This window comes from Protopterus annectens, chromosome 11.part0 (genome assembly GCF_019279795.1).
Source record: "Protopterus annectens isolate FY-2018-M chromosome 11.part0, PAN1.0, whole genome shotgun sequence".
Classification (NCBI taxonomy): Eukaryota; Metazoa; Chordata; order Ceratodontiformes; family Protopteridae; genus Protopterus; species Protopterus annectens.
In genome coordinates this window covers 193,849,346-193,868,624 of record NC_056745.1, presented here as the reverse complement: position 1 = coordinate 193,868,624, position 19,279 = coordinate 193,849,346, and positions in this window count along the sequence as shown.

The following is a 19,279-nucleotide window of genomic DNA, read 5'->3' as shown; positions in this document are numbered from 1 at the left end:
ACTGACGTAACTGAATCCCAGATGTGAGACTTGCATTTTTAAAACAGGGGAAATAGCAGTGCTGTCTGGCACTGAATGGATGTAGAAAAACTGATTTAAATTGGAATTCATTGTAATCAGAGTTGTTACCTCAAATGGGCAACAGCAGGGCTACAGCAAAACAAATTCACACCGCTGTTGTCAGCTACAAAACAATTGTTCACTAAAGAAGTATGTGCTTTGAAGACAGTAAAATTAAATAAAACATGCAGCGATCCTAAAGTGTAATAATGCACATACAGTCCAATCTGCAGTTTGACCTACGGTGACACCAGAAGCAAATGCTAGAAAGTGTAGCAGGAATAAAATGAAATAGAATGATTATGTTTTAAATAAAGACAAGAAAAGAAGATGTGTGCATCTTTAGGGCACTTAAAGTTGCCAGAAAGTCCACTGATGCATACTGTATAATAACTAATGCAATGAACACAGGCATTTCTGCGTCATTAACAAGAAGAAATAGAAGACTCTTTAACAAGAAGAATTTGACTATGCACAAAAATGATTGCTCTGGTACAACTACTTTGTTTTCAGAGCAGCACATCTGTCAGTTATTTGACTGAAGCAAATGAAACAGATACTTCTGGGAATATCTGACATGCAGTATTACCTTAGCCATATCTTAATAAAAGACAGAAATGATGAAAGACTGTTATGGAATCTACACAATGCCCTTGACAGGGTAAAGAAGTATGCCCTTCATGCTAACAGATAAAACTCAAGAAATGAGTTTTCCTGTGGTGGGGTAGTTGGTGTTATGGACTACATAAATTACCAGACAACTTGAAGAATGTGCTAAGGATACATTATCTTCATAATGTCATAGAAATGAGGTTGAGCCTAGTGCTCATAAACTGCTACCAAACATTTCGATCACACTTTTCATTGATTTTGTATCTTCTCATTGCATTGCTACAATGGGTCTACCTTGAAATAGACAACTTTAAACAGGGCATCATTCCACTGCACAAGATCCTGGATGGTTGACTGAACTCGTGATACCTTTGTGGAATTATCCTCAAACTGACAGAGATGCCCTTAATCTGATCTGGGCCATGATGAATTTTCATAATATACACTGGGAAACTATCTCAGTTTTTGGTGTCAATTTTTAGCCCCAAAGGATATGTTTCATCAATGACAGCAACATACCTACAGTTCTCAACATACTCATACCCTCATGCCATCATATATGGGGACAAAACAGCAGGATAATATTGATAACTATAAGAAGAGCATTTCAGTATTATATATAATGGTTTCAAGAAATAACATGCATGATCATTTTTTTAATAATTGCCAATATTTCATATGTTAAACTTCGCAACTTTCACAAACCAGCATTAAATCTTCCTATCACATACCTATTATGTTGCCATAAATATATTAACAGAAAGGTTCGTTTAACCAATTAAAACAATACAACTGCCTGGACATCTGATCATAAGAGCAAGCAGCACAACTCTGAGAATCTCCCCTTTTTTAACATACATGCTGTTATTCATAAATCACGATTAAAGGCCCATAAACACATAACAAAGCCACATGTTAGGAGACAACTAGAATGCAAGCCATTTCAGAATATCAGTGAGAGATTAAATATAGATCATTTAGTACTGGACAGCATGTGCTAGTAAATGAGTACAGGAAAGAGAAGTGTGAACCAGGACACACACATGGGCTAGTAAATGAGTGTGAGAAAAAGAAGTGTGAACCAGGACAAACACATGAGCTAGTAAATGAGTGTGAGAAAGAGTAGTGTGAACCAGGACACACACATGAGCTAGTAAATGAGTGTGAGAAAGAGAAGTGTGAACCAGAACACACACATGAGCTAGTAAATGAGTGTGAGAAAGAGAAGTGTGAACCAGGACACACACGAGGTAGTAAATGAGTGTGAGAAAGAGAATTGTCAACCAGAACACACACATGTGCTAGTAAATGAGTGTGAGAAAGAGAAGTGTGAACCAGGACACACACCAGGTAGTAAATGAGTGTGAAAAAGAGAAGTGTCAACCAGAACACACACATGAGCTAGTAAATGGGTGTGAGAAAGAGATTCAGGTTACTGGCTAAGGCTCTTGCCACCCCTATAGTGCCTTTTTTAGGCAAAGTTCAAAGAACAAAACCACCACCGTAACAGGTACAAGCATGCAAAATTTGAAGGTAATGCTGCTCAATACTAGAAGTCTAAACCTCAAAATGCACTCTCTCGAGGCACTCCTAAAAATGGGGAACATCGATATCTGTGCAGTAACTGAGACCTGGTTCAAGGCTCCAGAGAGCACCCCTGCAATACCAGTCTACAACTCTTACCACACTTTTCGGCCACCAAAGCAGGACCAAAACACTAAAGGTGGAGGGGTGTCAATATTCACCAAGGATATTCACACCATCAGGCTAGTTGCCCAGCACAATGCATCTGAAATTCTCCAGGTGCAACTAACACTAGGTAAGACTGCAATCCAAATTGTAGCTTGCTACAGATCCCCTACCATACCACAAGATTCTCACTACACCTTTCTAAACATACTGAAAAATATTAAGATAGAACCAAACACCCTAATACTGGATGATTTTAACTACCCTGCCATTAACTGGGAAAGCTACTCATGTACCAACACCTTTGCCCAACGGTTCTTGGAATTCATAAATTCCAACGCACTGGATTAACTAATCCATAGTCCCACCAGGGGCTCCAATATCCTAGACCTGGTCATTACCAACATGGGAAATCGATGCTCCACACTTATGGTCACCCCCTCGTTAGTCACGTCTGACCATAAGCTAATCACCCTTAACATCCACATCCCACCCCCACCCCCAGTAAGGAAACCTCCATAAAAAACTTCTCCAAAGCCAACTTCATGCTACTCAAGTCAGAAGTGACAAACTTCATGACACCCATGCAGACGGGAGCTGAAAGTTCAACTGCTGAATCCTACACTAAGGCACTGTACGAGCACATCCACTCATGCATAAATCGTGCCATCCCAAATAGAACCAAGATGCTCTCATCCAAAAAAAATAAGCCAATCTGGTGGTCCCCTGCCATAAACAAACTTTACAACAAAAGGAAGAAACTTTTGCAGAAAAGAGGAAAATCCCAGGATGAAAAAAACTTCCTTACCAGCCTCAGTAAGAAACTGAGATCCCTCATAAAATTCTCCAAAGCTAGTTACGAAAATAAAATTGCCAAAGATTCCAAAGACAACAACAAGGCATTCTATAACTATGTCAAGAATCTAAATGGCAATGCTCAGATCTGCTCCGAGCTAAAGCAGAATGGCATTAAATATACTAATCCCAAGGATATTGCGAATATCCTGGCAGATCGATTCAGTGCCAACTTCACCCCCCTCTCACCCCCTAAATGGCCCATCTCAATACTGGAAGATTGCCAAATTCCGGAAATAACGGCCACACAGGTAAAAAACGCACTCTCCAAAGCTAAGAATACAGCATCCATGGGACCAGATGACATCCCGGGCTGTGTACTACATGAACTACAATATGAACTGGCACCTCACCTAAGTGTCATGTTTAATCATAGCCTCACCTCAGGTTTCATGCCCACTGAGTGGCGCACAGCTACAGTTATCCCACTCCACAAGGGGAGATCCACGTTGGATCCCAGAAACTATCGTCCCATCAGTCTGACAAGCCTTATCTGCAAGGCCATGGAGCGTATTATCAAGGAACTTATAAACAAAGACATTGGCAACCTTCAAATGCTGGACCCCACCCAGTTTGGGTTCGTGAAGGGCCGATCTTGTCTCCTGAACTTGATTGACTTCTTCAAATCAGTCTCCAGAGCCATGGACAAGGGTAAGGTGGTCCACACAGCCTATCTAGACCTTGCCAAGGCCTTTGACACCATCCCCCACTCTGGAATCATAGATAAACTTACTAAGCTGGGCATTAATCCCTACGTCACCCAATGGGTTGCTAACTGGCTTACTGATAGAACCCACACTGTAAAAGTAGCCGACTCCAAATCCAGCTCCAGACAAGTGACACGTGGAGTACCTCAGGGTTCAGTCCTGGGACCGCTCTTGTTTGGCATCTACTTCTCTGAAGTACAGGCCAACACTAAGGGACTCTGGATAACAAAGTTTGCAGATGACTGCAAACTGGGAGCCATTATTGAATCCCCAAATGATGTGGATACTCTACAAAAGGGCCTTACAGAAACAGATGCTTGGTGCCAGAGCCATGGGCTCAAGCTCAATGCCAAGAAATGTATAGTTATCCCCTTTGGGAAAAAAACATGTATTCGTGAATTACCATATAGGTGGCAGTACACTAAACACCGAAAGTTTGCTAAGAGACTTAGGGACACAGGTGGACAGTGGTCTCACCTTCAATAACCACATCGCCACAACAGTCAGGAAGTCCTTCTATGTGGCACACCTCATCACTAAGGGCTTTTCATCCAGAAAAAAGGAGGTCATTGTCCCACTGTACTCATCCCTCATTAGACCCATTATAGAATACAATGTCCCATTTGGTATGTACCTCTCAAGACATCTGCAACAACTGGAAAGGCCACAGAAATACCTCACTAAAAGAATCACAGGCCTAAAGCAGATGCCCTACACTGACCGGCTTAAAAAACTCCAGCTATACTCTGTCACATATCATCTACTCAGAGGCGATCTTTGCTTAACATACAAGGCCATGTCAAACCCAGAGCTGTTGGACATGCTACACTTAAAGGAATCCCAATCCCTCAGAGCCACATGCTCCAGGGATCTAAACCTTGTCATCACAATAAACAAAACATGCTGGAGGGATAGGTTCCTGACCCAGAGACTCCCCAGACTCTGGAATAGATTGCCCATACATGTCAAGCAGAGTGCCTCTTTGGTCCTCTTCAAAAGGAACCTTGATGATTGGATGGGAGAAAGGAAATTCACCCCGGGGATCACGTCAGTCGCCCTGCTAGACAGGGGTCCAGGGAAGTAAATAGTGTGGGAAGAAATAGCCAGGGAATTGTTATGGCTAGGCTTGTATAGGCCCTAGGGCTGATAGTCTAGTACCAACCTATGAACCTATGAACCTATAAGAAGTGTGAACCAGGAAACACACATGAAATAGCAAATGAGTGTGAGAAAGAAGTGTGAATCAGGACACACACATGAGCTAGTAAATGAGCGTGAGAAAGAGAAGTATGAACCAGAACACACACATGAGCTAGTAAATGAGTGAAAAAGAGAAGTATGAACCAGGACACACACATGAGCTAGTAAATGAGTGTGAGAAAGAGAAGTGTGAACCAGGACACACGAGTAGTAAATGAGTGTGAGAAAGAGAAGTGTCAACCAAAACAAACACATGAGCTGGTAAATGAGTGTGAAAAAGAGAAGTGTGAACCAGGATACACACATGAGCTAGTAAATGAGTGTGAGAAAGAAGTGTGAATGAGGACACGCACAAGAGCTAATAAATGGGTGTGAGAAAGAGAAGTATGAACCAGGACACACACATGAACTAATAAATGAGTGTGAGAAAGAGAAGTGTGAACCAGGACACACACATGAGCTAGTAAATGAGTGTAAGAAAAAGAAGTGTGAACCAGGACAAACATGAGATAGTAAATGAGTGTGAGAAAGAATGAGTGTGAGAAAGAGAAGTGTGAACCAGGACACGCACATGAGCTAGTAAATGAGTGTGAGAAAGAGAAGTGTGAACCAGGACACACACGAGGTAGTAAATGAGTGTGAGAAAGAGAAGTGTCAACCAGAACACACACATGAGCTAGTAAATGAGTGTGAGAAAAAGAAGTGTGAACCAGGACACACACATGAGGTAGTAAATAAGTGTGAGAAAGAGAAGTGTCAAGCAGGACCCACACATGAGCTAGTAAATGTGTGTGAGAAAAGTGTGAACCAGGACACACATGAGGTAGTAAATGAGTATGAGAAAGAGAAGTGGGAACCAGGGCACACACATGAGGTGGTAAATGAGTGTGAGAAAGAGAAGTGTCAACCAGAACACACACATGAGCTAGTAAATGAGTGTGAGAAAGAGAAGTCCCATCTAGGAAATCTGAGTGATAATCAGGTCTTCTCTATTGATTTGGGAAATGACACACCTTCTCGTGTTCACTTACTGAAAATTCTGACTGCTGTTACAAGATTATTGGACTCTGACAATAGAGAGATGACCAAATGAGCTCCTCCAGATAGGTAAATGGGTGTGAGAAAGAGAAGTATGAACCAGGACACACACATGAACTAGTAAATGAGTGTGAGAAAGGGAAGTGTGAACAAGGACACACACATGAGCTAGTTAATGAGTGTGAGAAACAGAAGTGTGAACCAGGACACACACATGAGCTAGTAAATGAGTGTGAAAAAGAGAAGTGTGAACCAGGACTCACACCAGGTAGTAAATGAGTGTGAGAAAGAGAAGTGTCAACCAGAATACACACATGAGCTAGTAAATGAGTGTGAGAAAGAGAAGTGTGAACCAGGACACACACATGAAGTAGTAAATGAGTGTGAGAAAGAAGTGTGAATCAGGGCACACACATGAGCTAGTAAATAAGTGTGTGAAAGAGAAGTATGAACCAGGACACACACATGAGCTAGTAAATGAGTGTGAGAAAGAGACGTGTGAACCAGGACACACACATGAGCTAGTAAATGAGTGTGAGAAAGAGAAGTGTGAACCAAGACACACACGAGGTAGTAAATGAGTGTGAGAAAGAGAAGTGTGAACCAGGACATGCACATGAGCTAGTAAATGAGTGTGAGAAAGAGAAGTGTGAACCAGGACACACACATGAGGTAGTAAATAAGTGTGGGAAAGAGAAGTGTCAAGCAGGACACACACATGAGCTAGTAAATGAGTGTGAGAAAGAGAAATGTGAACCAGGACACACACGAGGTAGTAAATGAGTATGAGAAAGAGAAATGGGAATCAGGGCACACACATGAGGTAGTAAATTAGTGTGAGAAAGAGAAGTGTCAACCAGAACACACACATGAGCTAGTAAATGAGTGTGAGAAAGAGAAGTGTGAACCAGGACACACACATGAGTTAGTAAATGAGTGTGAGAAAGAGAAGTGTCAACCAGAACACACACATGAGCTAGTAAATGAGTGTGAGAAAGAGAAGTGTGAACCAGGACACACACATGAGGTAGTAAATAAGTGTGGGAAAGAGAAGTGGCAAGCAGGACACACACATGAGCTAGTAAATGAGTGTGAGAAAGAGAAATGTGAACCAGGACACACACAAGGTAGTAAATGAGTATGAGAAAGAGAAGTGGGAACCAGGGCACACACATGAGGTAGTAAATGAGTGTGAGAAAGAGAAGTGTCAACCAGAACACACACATGAGCTAGTAAATGAGTGTGAGAAAGAGAAGTGTGAACCAGGACACACACATGAGCTAGTAAATGAGTGTGAGAAAGAGAAGTGTGAACCAGGACACACACATGAGGTAGTAAATAAGTGTGGGAAAGAGAAGTGTCAAGCAGGACACACACATGAGCTAGTAAATGAGTGTGAGAAAGAGAAGTGTTTTCCAGGACACACACGAGGTAGTAAATGAGTATGAGAAAGAGAAGTGGGAACCAGGGCACACACATGAGGTAGTAGATGAGTGTGAGAAAGAGAAGTGTCAACCAGAATGCACACATGAGCTAGTAAACGAGTGTGAGAAAGAGAAGTGTGAACCAGAACACACACATGAGCTAGTAAATGAGTGTGAGAAAGAGAATCCCATCTAGGAAATCTGAGTGATAATCAGGTCTTCTCTATTGATTTGGGAAATGACACACCTTCTCTTGTTCACTTACTGAAAATTCTGACTGCTGTTACAAGATTATTGGACTCTGACAATAGAGAGATGACCAAATGAGCTCCTCCAGATAGGTGGATACCAAGAACCATACGCTAGAAAGAATGAATGACAGCAGGTATACCCAAAGATGGATAGATGAACTGAAGTATATCCAAATAAGGATGGATGACCAGATGTATACCTCATTGAAGATTTTCCATGGTGTATCACAAAATGCATGGATGACCAAGAGCATATCTTACCCTAATGGATAGTCCAAGGGTCCAAGGGTATGCTTCAAGGCCAGGTTCCATGTAGTGGAAAATCATTGTGCACTTAGAATGCTAACTGTCTAGTATTTTTATGAGGATCAGGCTAAAAGCAAAAGGAAAACTAGTCAATCAAAATATGTACCAAAGCAGTTGGCTACTGCAAGTGTGTGTGTGTGTGTGTGTGTGTGTGTGTGTGTGTGTGTGTGAGTGTGTGTGTGTATACGCGAGCACGTGCATGTGTGTTTATGTGTGTGGTAGGGTGGGGTAAATCTATCTCTATAAATACAACAGTATGTGCTTTTTGTATGAGAGGCCCAGATTAATTTTCTAATATCTGTTGAAGGATAAATGCCTTCTTTGTGCTTCAAGCGAGGCACAGTTTTGTCGAGTCTGATAATCTATGGTCTAGAAAGATTAATGCCAGTCTCTGCCTAATAGCATAATGTAAGTCTGCAGTCACATGATGCACTGATGTCAGCTACAGCTCCAACCCAGCAATACTATTATGTCAAGATGTGCAGAAGATGACAAACACTGTAGGTTGAAGGCAAAGTAGGAATCCAAAAGCCATGGGTAATTCCACAGCCTGAAGCTGTTATTGTTAACAAAGCAGCTGAACTGTGATGTTGTGTAGTTCATGAGGAAGATGGTAAGCTGTGTGTTGAAGTTTATGGTCTAGGAGGAAGAGCAACCCTAAGAGTCACAGCCAGTCCTTTTAGCATAAAAACAGACTGTCAAAATGAGATTGGAATGAGTTTGCAGAGTGAGGTTGCTGAAATGAAGTCTCCGGGTGAAGGTGTTATGCTGTAAGAACTTTGCTTATTTGACAAACAATAAAGAAAAAATAAAGATTTCTAGCCAATGTGTGAACTTCTGAATAGTAGTTCAACTCTAGCTGCTCATCTGCCTGCGTTCTGTGTACAATAAGCACACTTGGTATGCACAAGAAATAGCTTTTTTCATTCATTCCTGAACTGCAGGAGACTAATTAAATAGCTCTTCAGCTTGTCACCCAATCAAGAGTCAGCAGTGAGTCCCAAAACTCTGAAAACTGTAGTGTGATCTTGCAGGTAAAACAATAATGTGAAACATGCTGCTACACATTGAGAATGTCTTTTTTTTCAGAAAGGTAAAGCCCCTACTGTGCCTCCAGACCCCACTGTCTCTTATAGATATTAACTGCAACATCATTGTACCTCAGAGAAGGAGTAGTTTTCTGAGATACAGCAATTTTAAACTTAGTTTCCAGACTTATGACATTGGCTGTCAAAAATACAGAGGTAATGCCTTCTACTTTATTACCTTTAATAATTATTTCTCATTCATTTTCCTTCTAATAATACAACACACAATGAACCATGTTGATGAATCCAAACGTATAGCTGCAGTTCTGAACTGCTCCTTTAATTGTGATGACTGCACAGTGAGAGTTCTTGTTAAGCTACCCTCTGACACCCAAACATCACAGAATGCACTGTACCTATTAAATTCTTGGGGTACACAAATGGGGTCAAAATAATGGTAAAAGTGCAACTTCATCACTTTTCACAGACAGACCCTCCCCTCATAATACTTTATAGGAAACACACCACCACAAAATAAAAATATAGTCAAGAACCTAGGATCTTACGTTGATAATTACATTTTGTTTGACCATCATGTGACAGAAAATCCTTTAACTTAGTTCAGCACATTGCTAAAGAAATATTGTGAAGGTTTAAAGAAATAAGCACTGTGTTATATTCAGCATTGATCATATCAATTATAGAGTACACTGCCCCCTTCAGAATGCATCTCAATAAACATACCAAACAATCAGAAAGATCCCAAAGTTTCTATCTAAAAAGATCATAGGCCTAACGTTTTTGTGCTATCAACAGAGGCCGGAATCTCTAGCCTTTTATTTAGTGTCTTATAGACATTTGAAGGGAGATCTCTGTGTAACTTACCCTGCCATTACAGACCTGGATGGCTGGATGTCCTGGACCGCCTACACATTTGCAAGTCCAATGGCTTCACCAGTACTAGAACTATGGACCTAAATCTTCGTCAATCAATAAATAAAACACATTAGAGAGACAGGAGTATAACCCGAAGTCTCCCAAACCTCGGCAATAAACGTTTTTTGCAAATAAGCAGTGTGACTCTCTATTTTCCTTTAAACGCGACTGAGTGGGAGAGTGGGTGTTCACCAATTTAATCTGGTACTGGTTGATATTGCCCTGCTGGAGAAAAGAGGCGTGGCCTGAGGGAGGTTTCTGCCACAGTGTAAATAGCAATAAGGCTCACTAGCCTTGGAATATCTATGAATCTATGAATTAATGATGAAGTAGTAGAGAAATACATTGACCAATGCATATTTTGATCATGCATCTGATGTACCTAATCAATATCCATAAGTAGCATTTATTATCAGTCCCACTCATTTATTAATAATTCCAGTAGTACTGAAAAATCATTTTATGATGTATTAGAAATATTGTTTACAGCGGGCATATCATTAAAATAGGTCTACAAGTTAAGGAGAAAATAGATGCATAACAAAGGAATTCTGTGTACTTTTTGGTTGTGAACAGGAAATTAAATCATACCTCTAAAACTCTTAGTGCAGGAAATCTGGACAGAGCCTACACTAATGGGGGGCCAAGGCCCAAAATATGGACAGATTTTAAATAGGGCTCTTATAAACTTGGAAAGTTGCTAGAATAACATGATTTGTATTAACATACATTTTCTGAAGGAAACAAAGTAAAAAAACTCAACTAAATGCTATTATTTAATGACTTCAATCCTCAGTGACTTGCCAGAAAACCATAACTTTTATGACGAAAAGACCAAAAATATGAGGCAAAAATTTGGAAATTCTGCGAAAATTTGGGCATTTGAGAACTCTGATTTAAATGTGAAACTTGCAGTATAGTTAGACATCAGAACCAAGCTTAAAATGCACTCAGAAAGAAGATTCTGCATTAGATAAATTGGTGGAGAAAGCACCTGATAAGTTAAAGGACCTTTTGCACTGACTAGGTGTAAGACAGGTAGAGCTGGATAGGTACAGAGAAGGTGTCCAATGATGTACTATGTAGGGATGTCATTCCAAGCTGATGAAAAACATTTACAAGAGTAAAGAAACTACAGAGTTTATAACTAACATAATTCAAGCCATCTAGGCTGACTACAGTGTCCCACAAACGCTGCACATCTTGTAACACAGCTAACTTAGGTAATACGTTGTTGATTATATGGACACCTACTTAATCACCAGTAACTGTACAGAAACGGTGTGTTTCTGACCAGAACCCATTAAAGAATATGTTTGCCTGGATAAACCCAAACAATGTTATCCCATATGATAGCACTGGACTCTAGCACCGTTACTGAGTAAAGACTCTGTACTGTAAATTAATTATAATAACAGCTAGACTATCAGGGAATGATTTTAATTAAAAGAGAAAAAACAAAGACCTGATGTGCATAGCATATGCCACATTAAAGTTAAATGCACCCTTCAAAAGGTCATAAAACACCACCACCAATCTCAATTTACTGGGACATGTTACTGGATAGTGTACATAGATGATTTTTTTTCCAGTTTGACAAACTTCATCAGAGAAAAATCATACCACTATGACAGAGCTGTGGATTCTTTAGACTAACCAGAAACTAGGTCCATTAGGCCTCAATACTGGGCCAGCAGAGTAATCCAGGCTGCAGAGAGCTGAATAAGCGACTTTTCTTGATACTAAGTATAATTTTTGTTGCTTTTCACATCTGAATACCTAGCGACTGTATTTCGCCTGCATTTCTGTTACATTGAAGCTGTTTATACTGCATTTAACTTAATATTGCACTTGGAATCCTTGTTTGTTACTATTTGACTGTATTTGTAGCAAATTCTTCTGTGTAAGCTGTAGTAGCTGATTCATAGCATTTATAAGTGTTTGCTGTACCTGTTTTCTGCCTGTTTTGTGAAAAAAAAAAAAGAAAAAATATCTCTTGTTTTTCCTGCTTTACTAGTTTAGTCCAGTTTCAGAGTTGCTGATTCCTGGGCTTTGGTTGTAGTTCCTGTGTACTGTTCCTTGCCTTATTTGGGGAGAGGAAGTTACTTTGCTTACCAGTGAGAGGGGAAGCATTGAGCTGCCTTTGTCCAGTTTTGTGAGGTTTCAGCCAGTAACTAGTAGTTTATTGGTCGTTTTGGGCCAGTTTCTAGCTTTTCCAGCCCCTGGTATAAAACGCAGTAAAGCAGCGTTTTCAGCTTGTACCTACTCAGCACAGACTCCGTGGGCCAGCAGAGTAATCCAGGCTGCAGAGAGCTGAATAAGCGACTTTTCTTGATACTAAGTATAATTTTGTTGCTTTTCACATCTGAATACCTAGCGACTGTATTTCGCCTGCATTTCTGTTACATTGAAGCTGTTTATACTGCATTTAACTTAATATTGCACTTGGAATCCTTGTTTGTTACTATTTGACTGTATTTGTAGCAAATTCTTCTGTGTAAGCTGTAGTAGCTGATTCATAGCATTTATAAGTGTTTGCTGTACCTGTTTTCTGCCTGTTTTGTGAAAAAAAAAAAAAGAAAAAAATATCTCTTGTTTTTCCTGCTTTACTAGTTTAGTCCAGTTTCAGAGTTGCTGATTCCTGGGCTTTGGTTGTAGTTCCTGTGTACTGTTCCTTGCCTTATTTGGGGAGAGGAAGTTACTTTGCTTACCAGTGAGAAGCATTGAGCTGCCTTTTGTCCAGTTTTGTGAGGTTTCAGCCAGTAACTAGTAGTTTATTGGTCGTTTTGGGCCAGTTTCTAGCTTTTCCAGTCCCTGGTATAAACAGCTTGTACCTACTCAGCACAGACTCCACGTGGGCCAGCAGAGTAATCCAGGCTGCAGAGAGCTGAATAAGCGACTTTTCTTGATACTAAGTATAATTTTTGTTGCTTTTCACATCTGAATACCTAGCGACTGTATTTCGCCTGCATTTCTGTTACATTGAAGCTGTTTATACTGCATTTAACTTAATATTGCACTTGGAATCCTTGTTTGTTACTATTTGACTGTATTTGTAGCAAATTCTTCTGTGTAAGCTGTAGTAGCTGATTCATAGCATTTATAAGTGTTTGCTGTACCTGTTTTCTGCCTGTTTTGTGAAAAAAAAAAAAGAAAAAAATATCTCTTGTTTTTCCTGCTTTACTAGTTTAGTCCAGTTTCAGAGTTGCTGATTCCTGGGCTTTGGTTGTAGTTCCTGTGTACTGTTCCTTGCCTTATTTGGGAGAGGAAGTTACCTTGCTTACCAGTGAGAGGGGAAGCATTGAGCTGCCTTTTGTCCAGTTTTGTGAGGTTTCAGCCAGTAACTAGTAGTTTATTGGTCGTTTTGGGCCAGTTTCTAGCTTTCCAGCCCCTGGTATAAGCGGCAGAGCGCGTGTTTCAGCTTGTACCTACTCAGCACAGACTCCACGTGGGCCAGCAGAGTAATCCAGGCTGCAGAGAGCTGAATAAGCGACTTTTCTTGATACTAAGTATAATTATTGTTGCTTTCACATCTGAATACCTAGCGACTGTATTTGCATTTCTGTTACATTGAAGCTGTTTATACTGCATTTAACTTAATATTGCACTTGGAATCCTTGTTTGTTACTATTTGTCTGTATTTGTAGCAAATTCTTCTGTGTAAGCTGTAGTAGCTGATTCATAGCATTTATAAGTGTTTGCTGTACCTGTTTTCTGCCTGTTTTGTGAAAAAAAAAAAGAAAAAGAGAGAAACATATCTCTTGTATTACCTGCTTTACTAGTTTAGTCCAGTATCAGAGCTCCTGATTCCTGGGCTTTGGTTGTAGTTCCTGTGTACTGTTCCTTGCCTTATTTGGGGGAGAGGAAGTTACCTTGCTTACCAGTGAGAGGGGGGAAGCATTGAGTTGCCTTTGTCCAGTTTTGTGAGGTTTCAGCCAGTAACTAGTAGTTTATTGGTCGTTTTGGGCCAGTTTCTAGCTTTTCCACCCCTGGTATAAAGCGTTATCGCGAATAGCGATTTAGCGTGGAGCTGCTACTGTTGCACACTAGGGCAGCGGCGGTTAAGCAGGTTTAAACTATTCGGACTACCTAAAGTCCACTCTTCAAATTTTCCCTTAAAACTACCTTCTCGAACTATACTACTGATCTAATCAGCGTATCCTATAATTAAAAAGATCATCTCTACTTGACTCCAAGTAGAATATTCTCTATCTGTTACACGTAGCACTTGCTCCTACAGTACTTATTACCGCACTCTTGTCATAGATAGTACCCCAAAGGCAACCCCCATTTTCGGTCACCCACGTCCCCGGAATCTTTTAAAGCTTTTTTGTCTATTCCTTCTAGCATGTCGAGGGATCAGTTGCTTGTGTCCTCTCCTGCTCAGCTGGTGAACCTGGGAATATTGAGGCAATGTTACAATTGCCTCATGTACCTGAACAACTCTCCTCCTCCCACAAAACACAAATACATGCGAGAGATGCAACTATACGGCCAAACTGGAGGCTGAGCTCTCTCAACATAGGACTGGCAAGACCAGTCAGGAGGAGAAGGTTACCACACACACTATAGACCCAGTCTCACATAGTACCATTACAACCTCAAATCATACACATAAACACACAAAGACATACTCCGAGGCTCTGATCAAAAATTTACCAAAACAACAGAGGCCACCAAAGCAGACACCCAAACAACCACCACCTCAGAACACAACACCTGCAACACATAGACCTCACAGTCAGAGTGTCAAACAGTCACAGCCCTTAAGGCCAAACACAATGCCAGACACACTTGTCATTGGTGACTCCATAGTCAGACACACTGGCGTCCGCTCACCAGACTGAATAAGGAGAAGGTCACAGTAAGCTGCCTGTCGGGCGCTAGAATCCGCCACATAACGCAAGCACTCAAGTCTCTCAACAGCAGGTACAAATATGACTCAGTCATTGTCACGCTGGTGTAAGCGACCTGAGGCGTGCCTCCTTGGACTACATGAAAAGAGACATTGAGGAGCTCTCTGATTATGTAGCCCAGGCAGGTATGACCCTGACCTTGAGCAGTATCCTACCTTCACCAAGAATGATGCCACAATACAGAGATAAGATGATCAACTTTAACAATTGGCTTAAACACTGGTGTCATTCAAAGGGGATCCAGTGTCTGTCTGCCTGGGATGACATGCTGGACCTTGCACCTGTCACCCTGGGATTCGGATATTGGCAGGCTCTTGCCACCCCATAGTGCCTTTTTAGGCAAGGCTCAAATTCTAAACCTACCACCCTAGAACATAAAAAGGAAAAAACTAAGGGTAATGCTGCTCAATGCCAGAAGTCTAAATCTCAAAATGCCTTTCGAAGCCCTTCTCAGTATGGAGAACATCGATGTCTGTGCTGTGACAGAAACCTGGTTCAAGGCTCGAGAGCACCCAAGCGCTATCAGGTTTTACCTCATATCATGCGTTCCGGCCCCAAAATCCGGATAATACCAAGAAAGGAGGATATCCATATTCTTCAAGAACACCCACACCTCAAGACTGGTGGCAACGCACGATGCATCGGAGACCATCCAGGTGCAATTAACCATAGGCAAGACTGCTCTGCAAATTGTAGCATGTTACAGGCCACCCTCACAAACTCAGGAACCTCACATGGCCTTCCTGAAAACACTAGAGGGATAAATGTATCACCAAACACCATCATACTAGGTGACTTCAATTACCCTAATATAGACTGGGAACACTACTCAAGCCCAAACACCCTAGCCCAAAAGTTCCTGGAATTCATAAATACAAATGCCATGGAACAACTAGTCACCATCCCACAAGAGGAGACAACATACTTGATCTCATCATCACGAACATGGGAGCACAATGTTCAACACGAGTGTACCCCTCACTGGTGAGATCAGACCACAAACTAATCGCTGGAGGTCCTCATCCCACCCCACCGGAAATAAAAGACCATAGTAAAGAACTTCTCAAAAGCCGACTTCACACTTCTAAAGACTAGTGTGGTCTCCTTTAAGGCCCCGAGGCGGAAAACAGTACTCAAGCCGCTGAATCACTTACAAATGCCTTCTACCAGCACCTACAGGTCTGCATGGATAAGGCAATCCCAAACAAAACAAAGACTCTTTGTACCAAAGGCAAGCGTCCAGTCTGGTGGACCCCAGCCATAAACAAACTCTACAACAAAAGGAGGAAGCTACTACAAGATAGAGCAAAATCCTTAAAAGGTAAGACACCCTTGATCACTATAAGTAAAAAACTAAGAGCTCTCATAAAATCTTCCAAAGCAAATTTCGAGAGAAAAATAGCTAAAGACTCAAAAGACAATCATAAGGCTTTCTTTAGCTATGTTAGAAACCTGGGAGGAAACTCCCAGATATGCTCAGAGCTAGTTCAAAATGATGTGAAGATTACTGATCCTACAGACATTGCCAACATACTGGCTGACAGGTTCAGTGCAAACTTCTCCCCTCCCCAAAGGAGGGCTATCTATACCAAACGATTGCAGCCCCCCAAACATCTCCAGCGTCCAAGTGAAAACTGCTCTCTCCAAAGCAAAAAACACAGCATCCATGGGACCTGATGGTGTCCCCGGCTGTGTGCTCCATGAACTCAATGAGGAATTAAACCCACAGCTAGGACAGCTGTTTAATCAAAGTCTTACCTCTGGATACGTACCCAGGGTGGCGCACTGCAACTGTGGTACCACTTCACAAAGGCGGTGCCTCCACCGACCCTGGAAATTACCGGCCCATTAGTTTGACAAGCCTTATCTGCAAAGCCATGGAGAGGATCATAATGGACCTCATAAATAAAGACATAGGGAATTTGCAGACTTTGGATCCAACCCAGTTTGGCTTTGTCAAAGGCAGATCATGCCTTTTAAATTTGGTTGACTTTTGAAACAGTCACCAAAGCCATTGATGAGGGAAAGGCAGTCCATACAGCCTACCTCGATCTGGCTAAGGCCTTGATACAATACCACACTCAGGTATCATTGAAAAACTCATCAGCTTAAATGTCAACCCATATATCACAAGATGGGTTGCAAACTGGCTGAGTGACAGAACCCACAGGGTCAGAGTTGCTGGCGCCATGTCAGACTCAAAGCCTGTCACAAGTGGTGTCCCACAGGGCTCAGTCCTGGGCCCACTCTTGTTTGGCATCTACTTCTCCAGTACAAGCAAACACAGGAGGGTTATGGCTGACCAAGTTTGCAGATGACTGCAAACTGCGCCATAGTAGCAAACAAATCTGACACAGATATCCTTCAGAAGGGTGTCACAGAAACGGATAACTGGTGCCAGAGCCACGGCCTAAAGTTAAATGCCAAAAAATGCATAGTCTTACCCTTCGGGAAAAACAAGGTTACCCCTAGCTACCAAATAGGTGGCAATCCACTGAGCACAGAAGAAGTTATCAGGGACCTGGGGACCCAGGTTGATAGTAGTCTGTCATTCGACACCCATGTAGCTAAAGTAGTTAGGAAGACCTTCTACATTGCCCACCTTATCATGAAGGGTTTCTCATCTAGATCAAGGGAGGTCATAGTCTCCCTTTACTCATCACTCATCAGACCAATGATTGAGTACAATGCCCCATTCGGAATGTATCTGACCCGACACTTGCAGCAGCTGGAGAGGCCACAAAAGTTCCTCACCAAAAGGATAAAGGGTCTCAAAAATCTGTCCTATGCTGCCCGACTGAAAGAACTTCAGCTCTACTCAGTCGCTTGCTCAGAGGTGACCTTTGCCTAACATACAAGGCCATGTCAAATCCAGATTTGATGAATATGCTTCACCTCAAAAAATCCAGATCCATCAGAGCCACAAGGGCGGGAGACTTAAACCTTGACACGACTATTAATAGGACGTGCTGGAGGATAGATTCATCACCCAAAGCATTCCTATGCTGTGGAACAAAATCCCGGTACATGTGAGGCAGAGCACCTCACTGGCCTTGTTCAAGAGAAATCTTGACCAATGGATGGGAGATCGCAGATATACCCCAGGGATTACCTCAGTGTCATTGCTCGACAGAGGCACAGCAAAATAATGGGTTTAGTTCCCCGTACTAAAGGGGTGGCGTAAGCCACAAAACAATGGGCTAGGCTTGTAAATGCCCTCGGGCAGATAGCCTAGTATGAACCTATGAACCTAACCTATGAACCTATAAATCAAAAATTCTCATACAGCAGAGGCAATGACTGATGCAGCAGGCAGTCATATTTCAATATTGACTACCTTACCCACATAAAAAAAAGTCATGCACTTTTCACAGTGGCAGTAAAACAACATCCTGTCTTGTTATGACGTATTAGGAGCATATCACAATACTGGGCAGCAAGCAGAAAATAGTTACAATGTTTGCTAGATTTGGTTGCAAGAAGAATCGCAAAAAAATGTCATAACAATGTCAGAAAGTGGATGACTTGCATTTTTGCAGACACCTATGTTCTATCACCTGAGTATGAACTATTAATAGCAAACAGGCCGAGGCTTAATTAGTGACATTAGTCTAGTGCTGGCATTGTTGAAGAAAACATCTCTGACTATACTGATATAAACATATAAAAACATATGGCTGCATTAACTCACTATTGATTTGTCTTACCCAGCAGTTAATTAAACATGTTGTTACTCAACGGCATCCCCAAATACAGTCCCACCATTGCCAACTGTATACATATACCATTTCTACTTGCCTGAGCTCTTCTGCAGCTACTGGTACTAACACCATTCACCACTAAGCTGGGCATCCAGTTCAGAGGATCCATCAGATTTACTGATGCAATAGACTCTAACAATTTTAAAATGTTTGTCCGGTGTCATTTATACAATCCTCACCTCAATCTTTGTAATTAATCACCAGCCATTATATTTATAGATTTATTTATCTTTATGTATCCTTCAATGGTATCAACAAACTAGTAAACCAGCCACTAAAAGTCCCATCCCTCCAGAATCTACTCCAACTCTATCGCACCACCAGACCACTAAGATTCAGCAACAAAAATCACTTACAGGTGCCAATAACTCTGCTGGAGAAGCACTGTTCTCTTGCTTCATAGCCAAATTATGGAACTCCCTCCCACCCACAATTACCTCTGTACCATCATGCAACCACTTCAAAACTTTACTAAAAGCGCACCTAAAAACATGCT